This window comes from Delphinapterus leucas, chromosome 9 (genome assembly GCF_059928025.1).
Source record: "Delphinapterus leucas isolate spDelLeu-1000000601 "Yukka" chromosome 9, BTC_Dleu_Yukka2, whole genome shotgun sequence".
In the NCBI taxonomy this organism is placed as follows: domain Eukaryota; kingdom Metazoa; phylum Chordata; class Mammalia; order Artiodactyla; family Monodontidae; genus Delphinapterus; species Delphinapterus leucas.
In genome coordinates, this window is record NC_143137.1 from 68620164 (window position 1) to 68634155 (window position 13992).

General features: G+C 38.1%; 1 protein-coding gene across 14 annotated transcripts in view; it reads right to left on the bottom strand.

The window, feature by feature from the left end:
• Positions 1 to 13992, bottom strand: part of CRPPA (CDP-L-ribitol pyrophosphorylase A) — a 410033-nt gene that overhangs the window by 73385 nt on the left and 322656 nt on the right. For 12 of the 14 annotated variants that reach the window (XM_089917677.1, XM_089917676.1, XM_089917679.1 and 9 more), the window contains 2 exons: positions 13563 to 13688; positions 1 to 11572 (listed from right to left, as the gene is read on the bottom strand). The exon at positions 1 to 11572 is cut by the window's left edge. The gene's annotated coding sequence lies outside the window, so the exon portion shown is untranslated. The remainder of the gene's footprint in view (positions 11573 to 13562; positions 13689 to 13992) is intronic. The other 2 variants (XM_089917675.1, XM_089917680.1) reach the window with 2 other exon arrangements.

A 13992-nucleotide genomic window follows, 5' to 3' on the forward strand; every position in this document is an offset into this window, starting at 1 on the left:
ACTCCAGTGGAAGGCTGTAAACGTCCCTGCGTAGTCAGACTGTGAAAGGCAAGATAGTTGACAAGAAGCATGCGGGGTGAAACAAGAATCCTATCTGATGTCCCTCAACCAACTTGAAAGAAAGGAGATTGAACAAAGAAATCCTAGCAAGCTGTCCTGGAGAAATCCTTCTCCCACTAAAAAGCAGTTCTTGGATCTCACCTCCAGTAAAGTGAAACCGTATGGAAAGAAAGCTGTTTCACCTGAGCAGTAGCCAGAGTTGCTTTGCAACAAATTATCTCAGTAAGACTCAAGCGTATGTCTGCAAAGCAAAAGGCCGTCTTCATAATCAAACCTCCACCAGAGCTAAGAGCAGATGGATCAAGTAACCAGTGGCGCTGAGAGCCCTGCCTCTACTCTGCCTAGCACTCTCAGTGAACATGATCCTACAGCGGGTAGTGGCTGGTAACCTACACGCCATTCTGTGAATCCTCTCAAGGGAGCCCCCCCACCCCAACACCAGTCCTTTTTAGGGGGGAGAAATTCAGGTAACTCTGGTGGTGAGGTACTGATATGTCTGTATGCCAGACAATAGAAAAGAATAGCTTATTTTATCCTCTATAGCAATAGGGTACTGCTATAGAAATTCAAGTACAGGGTTTAACCACAATAAAACCCCAGTAGCCATTGGTAGTTGTAAAATTTTCAGCTATGTCATCAGTTCAATTCTGGCCTTTCATTTTTCTTGAAAACAGACAAATTTTCCACTAATTTAGTCCCTAATCAAATATGTTTCTAGAAATAATACAGGAAATTACCTCAAGACATGAAGTTATTCCTGCCTGAATTTTTTTCTATTCTAATAATTTGATCATAATGGTGTATGTCTGCTAATGGGGTGAAAGAATTCCTAAAACTTTAGTTTCTTTTCAATCATCACTTTTTCTTTTTCTAGAAGCTTTGACAACTGAAGTCCATCCATATACCCAAATTTAAATAATGGATTCATTATACTTGTTCTTAACTTTCCTGAAAATTTGTTTTATTTTTCATGTCAAATGTGACTTTGTGTTTTGATTTCTACAATTCCCTTGTGATAATTTTGAGGAAGCTCAGTTATGATTAATTATAAAACACAGACATTGAGGGCTTCCCTGGTGGCGCAGTGGTTGGGAGTCCGCCTGCCGATGCAGGGGACACGGGTTCGTGCCCCGGTCTGGGAGGATCCCACATGCCGCGGAGCGGCTGGGCCCGTGAGCCATGGCCGCTGAGCCTGCGCGTCCGGAGCCTGTGCTCCGCAACGGGAGAGGCCACAACAGTGAGAGGCCCACGTACCGCAAAAAAAAAAAAAAAAAAAAACAAAAAAAAAACACAGATATTGAGTAATGGGATAATAGTAGCTAGAACATATTGGGCAGTTTTATCTTAAATAAGTTAGTAGGAAATTAGTTAATAGTCACTCATTTAATCTTAAACATAATCCAGCAAGATAGGTATTATTATTCTCCCTGTATTTTACAGATGAGGAAACTGAGGCTTGTCAGGATTTTATAACGTGCCTTCAGGCAAAAGCTGACAATTTGGCTGAGATGTAACCCTATCTTGTGTTTCCAGAGCAGCAGTTCTGAAATGACTATTATACCATCATGTTAGAAAGGGTTTTGGTTTTGTTTTGTTTTCGAAATTCAGACTCTAGAACTGGCATTTCAGACATGTCTTCTCTACGTTCTAAGATCATCAAAGGGGAAAATTCGATTTACCTCCATAATCTCATGGTATTTTTAGAAACCATCATGTAACTAAATATTTTTCCTCCCTCAAATATGAATCTTTTCCATGACTAAAGTATTAATCCATTGTGTCTAAATTCTGCCTCTAATAACATTATCTGAAAAGCTTAACTTTCTCTTCAATCTTTTCTTTTGTAGGAAAAAAACACGTTTCTTTAATCTTACCACAAAAGTCATCTTTTTCCCCTACTTTCTAAAGCAAGGTACTTTGCCAAAAGTAGAGAGTAAAAATACACAAATAGATTTGATTTTAAGATATTTTGAAAGAACTAAGTGTGTTTAATTGAAGTCCTCCTGTCTATAAGGTTTTCCTCTCCTTGTGTCAATTCTACTTGAGGACCTCTATGAATACTGGGATCACAAAAAATGGCTCTTGGAAATTGTGCAGCAGGCAGCTGACATTTCCAGTGATATCCATATTTCAGAATAATCCTCCTAATAGCAACACAGATGTTTCTTTTTTTCATTAACTGTAGTATCTTCCAATTTAATACTAAAACACCAAATAAATGTCAGCTCTTCTTTGTTGTTGATAAAGACATTGGATTCTGAAGCAGTACTCACATTCATATATTACAACCCTGTTTATTGTTTCAACAGAGGAGTTCTGAGTGCAAAGTGTGTGGGAAGAATATTTATCTTATTTTTACAGATCAGAAAGCTGATGCATAGAGATTAAATTATATTTACGAGGTCAATGAAAATATCAACAGAACTGTAATGAGCCCAACCTGCATTCCACAAAAGTCTAAAAATAAAGTGGATTTTCAAGTCAAATGTAACTAGCATTTTGAAACATATTATAAAATTAAACAATTCATATGTTCATGCCTTTCATTTCAGCCTTAATTTAGGCTATCAACATTTTATTAGATTCACAGGAAATTCCCAGCACAGTTTGCCAATTGATCTAAAAGCATAAAGTCCAAAGGAGTCATATACATATATATATATATATATATTTTTTTTAGTTTAGAGGATGTATTTCTATAAAATGCATAGTATCATCTGTGCCCAGTAAATGTAAAAGTACTACATTTGCTTTTAAGTGGGGACAAGACTGCAGAAATACAAGTTCTCACACTTCTCAGCTCAATTCTAAAAGCAACTTTCTAAAGCAATAACTTTCTAAAAGCAACTTTCTAAAAGCAATAACTTTCATTATTAAAATAATAATGATACTAATTCTCCTGGATGTAAATTTGGGTGCAGCTGTATTTCTTTTTGGATGTTTGGTATCTTTCTTGTAATCCAATTTGTGACGATTCCCATAGGGAAGTAATTTGTTCTTGTGGACACACATCAATAATCTCTATCTCTTGCTGATTTTAAGTAAAATTGTTAGCTAGGTTTTAGTGAAAACAAATAGCAGTCTCCACCTATTAGCATAACCAAGAATTTGAGAAATAAGCTCCTAATCAGATATATAAGCGTGGTCTGATAATATTCTTGAAAATTATTCCTGAAATTTCACATTTGAAATAAAATTAAGAAATTAACCGGGGGGGGGGGTGGTGGTGGCGGGGGCGGGGAGGAAGGAAGAGAGAGGGAGGAAGAGGGAGAGAAAAAGGGAGAGAGAGAGAGAGAGAGAGAGACAGAAGCAAAGAAGCCCAAAATAAGGATTTTGCAGACTAACCTCAGACAGGTGCCTCAGAGACTTTTTAATCCAACTGCTGTTTCTTCAGATAGCATACAATGTGCTATGTATGAAAACACTCATATATAAACAGGAATTGGAGCTCGGCAACACTTCTACTTACTTTCTCTTCCTCTCCCCTCCCTTCCCAATGTCCCTTTACTTCCTAATCTGCCAAATCAAATGCTAAATCAGGAGCAATAGCCTACAATTAGCCTTTTCAATTAAAATGTAGAGTTCAAAGTTGACTCCAGAGTGAGTAATTGCTTTTGAAAACCACAACCAGCAGGCAGCTGCCAGATTATTACAACAGTTTACTTAACCTCAAAACATCTGATCAATTTTATTATCTCAGCAGAAGAGAGATATACTGGAGAGTAGGGCCTAATATATACTACTCATCCTAGATGTCTGAGAGAAAATAAAAATTCCTCAACACCATAATATATCCTTTTGCCATCACCTTGCTGAGAAAACAAACTCAGATCACACTTTCTTCATTCGAAAGTCAACAGAAACTAAGAAATTGAAGGCGAAAGCGTCATATCAGCTGGGGCAAAAGTGTGGGGAAGGGGGCCAGGAACAGACAATTTACAAAATTACAAGGTTTAAAAACATTCAAACATCCGGCTCACGCTGTTTGGGGTTTTTATTCATCCAGAAAGGAGACAAAGAGAGGGCTGCCAACCTCACCAAAACAAAGAAGATCACGTGTCAAGAATCCTGACTTGGCTGTCTCCACACTGCCAACCTTACTCTTCTGAACTCTTCTCTGAGGCCCCAGGGATGAAGAAGATTGAAATCCCTGTGTGATACGAATGGGCTGGGCAGCCCTCAGAGCTCCTGCTTCCACCCAGCAAGGCCAGGGCACAGAATACGTACAACCTTCCGGGCCTCCACCCCTGGGGATTTTCCAGCCCCTTCTTCCTGATCCTTCTATGCCCATCTTGCCAGGCCTTCCCCACAGACCTTTGGATTTCATGTCCTCACCGCTTCTGCAAGCCCACTGGCACCTACCACACTGAACAGGTGGTCTTGATCATTCCACCTTCCCCAGCAGCTTTGTTTTGATGACTGAGTGGTTATTATGTGTAAAGTGCTTAGAACCGGCCTGGCACACAGCAAGGGCTATGTAGGTTTTAGCCTTTTGTTTTTATAATTCACTCCGGATGCAGTCTTCACTTTTCTTTGGCTCTGGACCTGGCCTGTTGGGCAGTTCTACCCACTCTCAGGCCCAGCTCCTGGAACATCTCCTCAGATAGTCTGGATGGAGGGTTCAAACAGCTAGTTACCTGGGCTGTTTTGGTGTCCTTACTTAGGAGTCATGTTATAAGAAAACTTTGATACAATCATATCTCTCTCATCTTCCTAGCAATTTAACCACCTTGAACAGTGACCCCTAATTATAGTTATTTCCAAAATATACCATCATTCCCAGCCACAGAGGGGTAGCTAGATACCACGAATTCCCATCACTACATTTGAGGAATATTAGTATTGCATCTTTTCTGCCCATTCTAGGAACTGTCAACTTGAAAGAAAAACAACATTCAGAGAACAAGTCAATTTAGGAAATGTTCATGGGAAATAAACCACTCATTTCTACAAAAAGACTCTTCAGTGTCTGAAAAATCATGAAAGCACTGTCTAAATACTTATTCTTTCTTTGAGTTTTGTTTTCTGATCATTGTCTTTTATGTCTATTCCCCAATCTCATTTCACTTTTCCTTCTAGAACCATGCTAACATATTTGACAGCCTTGAACTCCTAGGAATTCTTGTGTAATAATGTTTTGTGTATGTTCTAATATAAAGTGCATTGATTTATAACCTAATTATCTATAAAGGTTATTGATTTGTAAAAATTTTGATTCATTCTGTTTATTACTTTTAATCATTCAACCCACTGTTCTTACAGTATCTTCATGTTATTTTGTGTACATCTAGTTTGTTGCTTTTAATTACTGCAGAGTACTCTAGAGTGTGTGCCCAAGTCATTTTTACCTAACCATTCAATTCTTGCCATTAATTAACAACAAAAATATTAACATCCAATACTTAATCTCACATTTGATCAACATGATCTAAAGTCACAGTGATTCTGCTAATTCATTTTTTTCCCTCCAATCTTAACAGTTTTCCACCTGAATTAGAGACAAATGATCTTTCACTTTCTAGTAAAGATACACTCAGAGAAACTAGCATTTTTTCTTTTGAAATCTGATTGTTGGCAACCAACATGTTTTGTTGATAAAAGTAAATATCTTTCACAGACACAGAGTAATATAAAACACAGACATCTTAAAAGCCTTGTGGAAATACGCCATGAATAAAAAGTAAATAGTTAGCCAGCCACGCTTTCAGCATCTATTGCGTTTTAACCACAAAAACGTAGGAAATGCACAAGATCCCAAAGATGATATTCAAATTCCTGCACTGCGGCACTATTTGATATAATGCAATAGGGGAAACAATTTAAATGTTTATCAATAGGAAACTAGAGTCTAAATAAACTATGGGATTTTATACCACTATAAATAAAATGAAGTAATTCTGTAAGTACTGAAACAGGAACATCTTAAAAATACATTGTTAGTGAAAAAAGCAGTCCACAGAAGAGTATTTTTCACATGATTCCATTTTTGTTTAAAAAAAGGCAAAAGAAATATCCATGTATAAAATATGTGTGTGTGTATATATATATATATATATATATATATATATACATACATACATACATACATACAGGATTGCATGTGCTACAAAGTATCTGGAAAGATACAAACTGCACCAGAGGGATAGCGAAATCTGAGAAGGAAAAAAAATTTACCTTTTAATTTCTGTCCTTCAGTATCAGTATTTACATATTTTTTGGTTGTTTACAAGTATGTATTAATTTCATACTAAATTTTTCTAAATATAGATAAAACAAAAATATAACAAATAAGCCTGGCTTTTGAGGAAGGTTGGATACTGGTTTTATTCACATAGGGAGTAATGGAGGAGCTGAGCCGGTGACAGCATCATTCAGGCAAGCAGAAGCAGATGGAAGAAAGAAACCAATGAGCATAACAAGAAGTTACCCCTACCCCAAATCACTTATTAGAAGGCAATGCACAATCAAAGTAACTTACTGTTTCCACATTGACACATCACTTGCCAAGCTGTAGGTTTTGGGTTTTTTTTTTAAATTGCAATGGAAAAGAAAAAGAAAATTCTCAATTTAAATAGAAGCAACAATTTTCAGTGAACTAGAGAAGTTAGGGAAGTTTATTTTGTGGCCAGTGATGCTGACAGTAAGGTAAGGAAAAAAAAGATCTGTTAGAAATGTACTTCAAATAGTTAAGATGCTAAGAAGTTAAAATCTATTTGAAATAATATATATGTGCTTCCTTCTGCTTGATGAAGATTATGTAAATTCTAGCTTAAAATACATTTTACCAATAAAAGGCTAATACCTCAATTTTTCATAAATATTTTGCTTTTGAACTTTTGATGTTTTTAATGGTCGGTGCTTCAAAATAAATTATAATATTTTAAAACTTTTTTCTCCAAATATTCAAATATAAAAAGTCCAATCCAAAACAGAACTTGGAGACTTAATGTCAAAATTATGGGAAAAAAAAAAAATTTAATGGAAAAAATAGAGTTAAATGCAGAACCACCCACAATAGAAAGAGAATGAATGTGCTTTTATCTCTGAAAAATACCCATTTTTAATTTTCCTAAGACAGACTGGCAGGTTGTTTTAAAAATTTATGAATGAAACATTTGATTTTGATACTATGTAATCAAACAAGTTGTCCAGTGGAATAGTTTATCTTAAATGTCTGGGAAAGCTATAACATACAGGGAAATTATGGAATTATATCCACAGCAAATAAAACAATAGTAACAACAGACCTAAAAAAATTGGGTGAAACATACTCCATGTAGAACCAAGATGTTTTACACTGATAACCACGAATAAGTGATCTGGATTCTATTTCCACCAGTCATTTAAATTCTGAGTTCTTTACATAATACAAAAAATATTAATGTTACATACCATATGCTACACTAATTTTTTAGAAGAAAATTTTCTTCACTTATCAAAATAGTCCATAAGATTTTAATGAGAAAAACATTTTTAAAAGTATGAAATAAATTCTAGGTATTTGCACTTGAATCTTGCTTTCTTGCTGGCTTACCAGAAGTAAGGCAACAACTGAAAGGAAATATCTATGATGTTATACTCCCTCTAGTGGGCATTTTTTAAAGGGACAGTTCAGCAACCTCCCTACGCACACCAGGGCATTCTGAGTTTTAGGATTCTGATCCCCAGAGGGAAGGGTCTTTGCAGATTACTTAGTCAACCGTCCCTGTGATACAGGAACCTCAAAGGCAGCCAGATCATGTTTGATCTAAGTTTCACTCCCTCAAGAAAGCTACTGTTTCTATCTTGGGATAACTATTGTTAGCAAGTTATGTTTATATCAAAGCAAATTCCATTCTTTGTATCATGCACTTTTGGACCTCTTGAAGAAACTGGGAAGAGTTTATACCCTTTTCCATTTTGCCCACCCTAAAGTAAATTTATAAAATATCTCATCCTAAGCGTAGCCACTGAACAAGTGAAAAACAGTAGCATTAAGAAGCTATTTTAAAAATATATTGTCTCAGGCGGGGGTAACAAAATAAGAATGCCCTATTAATAATCCATGAAATTACAAATATACAATCATTGCTTTATTTGCCATTATATAATACCTACCATTGCCCATCATATACAAAACTGAGTGTTGTACCAAATAACAAAGAGTTTATGGAGACAAATATGCCCAATAAATGTTAATTTTAATTTAAAGAAAAATGATCCTTTCACTTTGTATGAAAAAACTTAGTTTCTATGCGGTGGAAGAACTAGTAGAACTGATTATTTTTTGCCAGTCTGCATTAGTAGAGGAGCCCTGTGTGAAGCCTAAAAGACATCAAGTGTCTTACTGGTCAAAGGGTGAAGCAAAAACATCTGAACACTTAGTCTCAGTAAAGGGACAAGGTATACCTACCTTACATACCCTCAAATTCATCTCCCCGATTTAGAAGGCTTCATACTGAAATTCCCACCATTGCATTAACGCCCCTTGAGCAGAAAATCCTCCTGCCCTTTGCTCCTTTGCGCTAGCACAGAACGTACAACTCAGTAGATGCTTAAGCCATGCTCACTACTGATGAAGCCCCAGGTTTAATGCTTGGGTTCACCAATACTTACAAATTCTCATTTATACCATTTGACAGATTAACTTGCCTTTCTGATTATCTGCTGCTGATAGAGGTGTTTTGGTGGTAAGGAGGAGTGAGGAAAGGTGTGGAGATCAATGAGACTTAGGACAGGCCTTATACTGTGTCATGGTGAGGGAAACCTTGGAGACAGGGCACTATCGATGTAGGATGGAAGAGACATATTTAAAGAAAGAGACAGGAACATGCAAGACACATACTTATCTAGCCCAGATCCATTAACCCACAGAAAAGGAAGTGCAGCCCTTTTCAGAAGCAAAGCGCCACCTACCCCAGAGGAGAATTACCGGACTTTTTCTACTATAATAATTTTAATTGTATCTACCACCTTAGGTCTTGGGGTGGGGGGAAGCATGGCTTTGTACAATCAATACACAATTGGGTGAGGGGGCTGGTGGGAGGCAGAGGAGAGGTATGGGGACATGGACAACTGGAGAGCAGTGGATTTCTTTGTAGATTAGAGTAATGGGCACACAATGATGTTTGTACAAGTGAACAAAAATATAGGCACATCAAGCAACCTAAGGCAACATTTCTCACAGCCTGGCCTTCAATGTCACCTGCAGCACATGTGTACAATTTTTACAAAACACAATTTCCACGACGCAACCCAAGGCCTACCCAATCTGAATGTCTAGGGATGCTGCATGATACGCAACGTAATTAACAATATCTCCACATGATTTTCAGTATAAATACTGAAAGTGTAAGAATCAGCATCAGGGACTAAAAAAACTTCACAGGTCCTTATAAAGGAGTGGGGGTGGAGGAAGGTAGGCTCTAAAATTCAACCCTTTCAAGTCCCTTAGAAATTGCCTTTTGAAGGGCAACGTGACATCTCCTGATTCAATGTCCCTTCTGGGAAAGGTATTTGGTTTCTTTGAATAAGCACTAAATTACATAGTTGTCTAACATTTAGAAGCCATATTGAAAAATATCTGTCTTTAAATTCTAGGACCACCTTGAGCTTGGAGAAATTATACTCTGAGAATCCCAGAGCAAAACTGAGACGAGAAAACCACAGCTTTATATCCTACTTTTGGCTAAACCAGAGAAAGTGCCAATAAATTGAAAAGCTGGATTTATTCACTCACCCATATATTGAGCAGCTACTATATATAATGTGTTATGTTTAATGACATGAATACCAAGATGATGAGTGAAATTAGTCTGACCCTAACTAATGAGAGTTTGTTAAACTTCCAGAAAATAGCATCATGAAAATTTATACTTAATGTGAAAAAGTTTTCAGTAGATACTTTATTTTCAGGTTGATACTTTATAATGTATTAAGAATTCTACTTAAGTGTACGTATAAGTGCCTGTCGATGATACCCTACAGACCACAACAGGTTCTTACTGTGCCATAATCTCATGGAGAAGTTTACGCAGCATCACTCTCAGTGGGCTGCAAAATAGTTCAGCAGTTTTGTGGTCCAAAAACAACAGGAAAAAAAAAAAATCTTCTATGGGGCAGAGATTATAGGAATCTTGGGAAAAATAAAAGTAAGGTTTTTTGTTTGTTTTTTGCTGCCTTCTCCCTTTTGTTAGCTCTTTCAACCATAGGTTTCCTATTTGCAGCTCCACACTGTAGGAGCACAGTTCTTCAACCGTGACCTTCTCTCTCTGCTACGGAGGGGTAGGAGTGGGTTAAAACAATGATTCTCAAGACAGGGGAAAGAAAAGGAGGAGAAGAAAGCAGGAAGAAACTTGCATTGTTCCAAAAATTATGTTTTAGTACAATTTTTATCTTGAAAACATATGCTTTTTCATAACAAAAATGTCAGAGAACAAACTTCAAAGGAAACTTCTTTGCTAGTATCCTAGTTTTTCATTGTTGTTGTAATAAATTACCACACACTTGTGGCTTAAAACAACACAAACTTATTACCTTGCAGTTTTATAGGATGGAATTCTAACACAGAGCTCCCTGGTCTAAAATTAAGGTGTCAGCAGGGCTGCATTTCTAGAGGCAGATGTTTCCTTGTCTTTTCCAGCTTCTAAAGGATACCCACATGCCTTGGTTTGTGGCCCCTTCTTCTGTTCAAAGCCAGCAATGTTGCATTACTCTGATAACTCTCCATAGTCACACCTCCAAGGCTCCTCCTGGCCTCTGTCTCCACTTTTAAGGACCACTGTCACTATTGGACCCACCCATTTAATCCAGGGTAATCTATTTAAGGTCAGTTGATAAGCAGTCTTAGTTTCACCTTCAATCCTAATCCCCCCTGCCATATAATGTAATATGTTTACAGGTTATGGAGATTAGGATATGAACATCTTTCAGGGGCCATTATTCTGCCCAACTACAGCTGGTGGGGATAGTCAAAACATGGTCACTAATTAACCATAGAAGAGGCGCCCCTTTAAAGGGAGATACAAAATGCAAATCAAAAACGTGTTGGAGCATGAAATATATAAGTTCATTAGATGTGGACCAGGTTAGGAAGGCTGGGCAACACTGGCTTAGTAGTCATATTCACTGCTCAGGAGGTGGACTGATTGGGTGGAGAAGGCAAACACATTTATGTTGGTGCCTAGATTTTAGCCTAACAACTAAAATACTCTCAAAGTGAAAATAAATAACTTCAGATATTTCTCAGTCCAGGAGTTGGTATTTGAAGGAAAATGAAACCTCTAAAATTTGTCAGCCAGCAGTTAGGAAAGATAGTCCTTTCCCTTAAATATGAAACTATTGGAAGTACACCTATACCACCAGTGGGGCGTTGTGCAAAATTACAGAGAAAGCAATTTTATACCTTTTGTTTGGGTTGTTTCTTTCACTTTTCTGATGCTTATTGACCCATCTTTCTTCATTTTCTCCTTCGACCAGAATATGAATTTCTCAGGCATCACCGATGAATGCCAGTGGTCCTAAATGTCCGTGCCTACAGGAGACAGGCAATAAAGAAAAGGAGGCAGAGTGTGATACGTTAAGGAGTAGTGGGGCTTATGGAAAGTTAGAGTGTGCATCACATCTAAAAAGGGTACTTACTCCTCAGGTTGAGATCACCCCTCATTGCTAGCTAGCTGCATTTTTATAATGAAATTTTCCAATTTTCAAACAGAGGCAATTGTTTCATACTTTAGTAGAAATATGAAAAAACATATCTGTGGGTTAAATCCAGCTGCAGAGCTCCCAGTGTGTAAACTCTGGCTAATTTTCTAGTCTTCATAAAGCTATATGCTACAAAATGTCGCTCAACATAAAGGATAAACATAATACTGCGCTCGCTTGCCTGCGAGAGGGAAAGAACTTACTCGTGTACTGAGTACAGGGTTGGACTATCCTGCTTTAAAATATGACTTGAGTTAATATTTTCAAACATTTTTCCATTTCATTTTTATAATTTTATATGAATCATAAAGGCCTTTAAATAAACTTCCTTTAGTACCAAAGCATAAATTAAGTCCTTTCGAAAACCAATTTTGATGTGGGACAGGGGTGGTAGGAAATATTTGGTTTGTGATTATCACACTAAGATCATTCTGGTCATTGCTGAGAGCCTGAACAGCACGAGACGTTTATAATAATCAAATGCTGAATGCCATGTTTCAAACGTCAATGTCGGTAAAATAACAAGCATATTTCACTACTTTTGTGACAGAGGAAAGCCTGCAAAACACACACTCACACACATATGTAATACATATATATACATGTTTGCATATAGAGAGATGTGTACAAATTTGTTTCCCTGCTGAATTGATCTCACTGCATGTGCTCAAGTCTAAACAAGAGAAGCAAATTCTGCCACCAGGTGGAGCTTAGCTTCCATTAAAGCAGCAGATAAGTGAAAAAGATTTCAAGAGCTTGTTTGAATTCTTTGTATACCTTAGGAAAACACTGAAGTCAAAGGTAAACTAGGGTAGAACCTGACTGCAAATAGTGGGCTGGACTAACATGATGGGCCATAACCACAGACAAATGGTGGATTTACTTGTGGGAGAAGGAGGTACAGAGTTACTGAAGAGTGTGGGTCAGGAATGCAGAATGAGAACATTATTTATGCGGCTTATGAAGGGAAAGAAGATTTGGGAGGCCCGTTCAGTGTTAAGCTTGCCTAAATTCTTTGACACCTGTTACCAACATTTAATAGTCTAGATTCAAAGGAAATAGAGATGTGTAAAACATGCTATCGACTCTTAATGTGCCTAGTGGTAAGGCACTGTAAGTTCTATAATAGCATGAAAGTATGACATAAGCATAGATGAAGACGAAATAAATGTGTGTAAAAATATAATAATAGAGCACATCAGGCAGCAACAGCATGTTCACAGGCATAAGGCAAAAGAGCACAGCATGATCAGGAAATGGTAAGTGGTTTGCTGGCATATGTGGCATATAAGGCGTGACTGGTGTTTACGGATGAGGTCATAAACTAAAGTGATGGCAGGAGAAATAAGAAAGTCTCGATGTGATGGATAGTTCAAAGATAGGCAGTTGCATACGGAACAAGGTTAAGAAAAAGGGTCCAAAACTCTAAAAGAGGAAGAGCAGCAAGCCCTGGTAACATGAACTTGGAGAACAAGTCAAACTAGGGGAGAAAGTATAACCTCAGTTTTTGATTAAGTTTAACTAAATAGAAATAGTAAGATATCCAAGTGTAAAAATGTTGTTTAGGTTTCGTGCGGCTGCGCAGGAGTGCCGGCACGGGTGACTTACCCTGTGGCAGTGTGGGTTTGAGGAGGTGGCTCGCGGGGGTGAGATGTTTAGGTGCGTGGCCTCCCCACTCTCGCTGGGTGACAACACGGACCTTGGAGCCAGATTTGCTGGGTTTGTACCCCCACCCCAACATTTACGCGCTCTATGGCTTTGGGCAACTCAGGTAGCATGAATCTCATCAGCACAGAGAGAAAGCTTCACTGAAAACTCACTGCAGCGCGGTGGGGGAAGCCGGATTCCACAACAGCAGCAGCGGGGTTCGTGGCAAGAATCACGGCTTGCAGCCTGCCCCGGGCGGTCTCGTCTTCCTGCAGCTTGCAGACCCTCAGGCTTAGGAGCTGTTTCAAACACACAACCTTGAGAGAGTAAGGTGTTCTTCAGACTCTCTGTACCGAATCCGTGACTGAACCCAGTGAAGACCTGTATATAAACGTTTAAGATTCTGGCAGCACATGCAGAGACCTACTCTTTTAGCCACCAGCTGCTGGAGACAGCCTCGTAGACAAACTGCAACCAACTCAGCCTGTTCTAGCTGAACAGCAATTGTAGACCCTCATAACCTGACTTCATAATGGAGACTGCCACATTCACTGCCGTGCGGCTGACAGGGTCTTGGTGCTCCGGCCGGGTGTCAGGCCTGAG